Raw genomic sequence first — 2,790 nt, forward strand, 5'->3', positions numbered from 1 at the left:
AAAGGTATATAAAACATTATCGGAATAAATGTCATAAGAATGAAAAGTATATAAAAATGATCGGTCTTTTGAATAATAGTATGAATTTTCAATCTTAAGTTCTTCAAAATTTTACCATGCAAAAGTTTAGGATTAAAGAAACACATGATCCAAATTGTGTAATACAATTTTTGATGATGTGAAGTTCGTGAATAAAATAGTTTAATCCAAAAACACATTTATATTTTATGATCCAAATTTTATGATGTAATGGGTTTTATAGTAATAGAAAAGGACATGATCCAGGATATGTTTGATCCAAAACCACATGATTTAATTTTTGTGATGCATAAAATTTGTGATTAAAATAGTTTGAACCAAATTTATTATGTCAAGCTTTATGATCCAAAACATTATGATATCCAAATTTTGTGATTCTAAACTGTTTAAGCCAAAATTTAATTAGATTCAAAAACTTTGTTATCCAAACTTTAATGGGTTATGATCCAAAATTTATTAGAACCAAACAATTTGATCCAAAACCAAATAAGCCAAATTCCTGTTTTCAAAATTGGTGGCTAAAATAGTTTGAACCTAAATTTAAGATTCAAAGACACAATGTTCCAAACTTTGTTATAAATTTGTGTATAAAAAACACTTATATAAAAATATTTAAAGTAATATATACCCTTTAATGAAATGGGAAAAAGAAATAAATAGATACTAATTAGTAAATAAATAAATAAAAATCCCCCATCACTTTTTCTTTATCGAAAACAAACATTTATATATTTATAACTTACCGTTCATTAATTAAAAGGAAATGACAGTAATGAAAAAAAAAACATTGATATCTTAGCCTTCTTCATACAATATCTACTACTATATTATATATCCTATAGATTAATCGATTAATTAGTACACTCTAATCGTTGATTAAGTAAATATATTATATACATCCGTTCATGGGATCAATCAATGGTGTAAATTGATGATCAACACTACCAGCACTGATCTGTTTCCCAATTCCGGCCACTATAACCATTAAATCCATAGTACGAAGCCGCCGGAGTAACACTCGAGAATGATCGGGATCGCTGCGTTCGGAACAATCTCCGATCATAATCCGCCCGTTTATCGGGATCTGAGAGAGTGGAGTAAGCGGCGTTGATCTTCATGAACTCCTCTCCAGACGAGTCCTTCACATCTGGATGTGAAGTCCTCGCTAGCCGCCTGTACGCTGTTTTGATTTCACTTTCGGTGGCTCCCATGGAGATGCCCAGAATTTCGTATAGCGACGGAGGAGAAATGACAGCCGACGGAGAGGTTGCAACGTAGAGGGTCTCGGCGGTGGCGTAAAGGGTGGCGGATGGAGGTGGAGTGCGAGGTGATCGGATGCTAGGAGAAGTTGGAGACTGTAGAGTGCCGGCGGTGGAGTGAAGTGCTTGTCGCGGCGGTGGTCGGAGGCGGAGGGAATTGGGAGTAGATACGGGGGAAAACATGATGGATAGTGTGTGGTTGCTTGGAATATGTGTAGAAGAATTGGAATAGGGAAGGATATATATAAGCCAATGGTAGTATTTTATTATTAGTCTCCTCCAATAATTCTAATCTTCTTTTCTTTTTCTATTATTATTATTATTTTTTTGAATTAAGTTGTTTTAGATTAGTGATAATTTTTTTATTTGTCTATACTTTTAGTGTGTATAATATTCGTCGATATTTTTCATGTTTGCTAATGATTTTGAGACAAAAACATAGTTATTTATTTTAAGTTAGTGATATTTTTTTATATTTGTACTGTTTCTATAATATTTTTCATATTTTCATGTTGATGGTTTCGTGATTTGTATTTTTGTCACAAGAACATGGTATTAAATTTAAAAATTAAAATGTATTTGTAGGGATATCCGTCTCCGGAGTAATTACATGTGAGACGTGACCTCTATTTTTGAGAGATATGACCATTAAACTCAAAGTAGGTGTTTAATTTGTGTTGGATGCGATCATTCTTAACACGTTGTGGATTTTACAACGTTTTAACAATGAATTGGTGTTTTTTTTTGGTGTTGTTAAGCCGAAGTCTGAGTCAATATTTGACATGTGTGTCTTATTATTGGTTTTTCTTAAAGGTCCTAAAGTAGATGCAGGAAGTTAAATGCTACATGAATCGAATGGTTCAAAAACCTACAATTGCTACTTGGAAGTTGTAAGTTTTTACATATGGATTTCTTTTCGATAGTTTTGTTAGTTGTGGTGGTGTTATGGCCCTCTATGGGCGTCGATCACTATATTTGAGTGGATTTGATCACTATATTTGGTGGTGTTAATTGAGTTTGGCGCCCTCATGGTTGTCATGGGCACTAATATCTTACTTCACATAAAATGGACTTTTTAGTTGTTTCAATCATAAAAGGTGATTCTTTTGGTTGGGATGTTTGGGTTTTGGTGTTAAAGGTTTTCTTCTCAATAATTTGAGTTTATCCAATATTTGTATATTATTTTCCCATTCAACAAGAAATGAAAATATCAAAGTTTCATCTATGAAATCTAGTATTTTTGAGTGGATGGGGTGTGGTGTGGTGTAATTCATGGAATCTAACTAGATTAATTATGTTTTCACATTCATTGGGGAAAAGAAATCGAGGTATTAAGGCTTTCCATGAAATTGGTTACTTTTAGTTTGGAGTCGGATTTGTGAATTTAACAGAGATATGTTCATTCATTTAAGTTTTTTTTTCTTTTTTTTAATTTTTTTAGCACCAATATTGTAACACCTGAATTCTGGTATGAACTTATAATTTGTGTATT

The 2,790-nt window shown here is 32.3% G+C and overlaps 1 pseudogene across 1 annotated transcript; it reads right to left on the minus strand.

Moving 5' to 3' along the window:
- Positions 1-809: 809 nt before the first annotated feature.
- LOC145092994 (chaperone protein dnaJ 11, chloroplastic pseudogene) lies at positions 810-1,529 on the minus strand (annotated as a pseudogene). Its single transcript, XR_013702724.1, has one exon. The product of XR_013702724.1 is annotated as a chaperone protein dnaJ 11, chloroplastic pseudogene (transcript).
- Between the last annotated feature and the right edge of the window lie 1,261 nt (positions 1,530-2,790).

The sequence above is a fragment of the Lactuca serriola genome, chromosome 3 (genome assembly GCF_051521515.1).
Source record: "Lactuca serriola cultivar US96UC23 chromosome 3, Lser_US96UC23_V15, whole genome shotgun sequence".
NCBI lineage: Eukaryota > Viridiplantae > Streptophyta > Magnoliopsida > Asterales > Asteraceae > Lactuca > Lactuca serriola.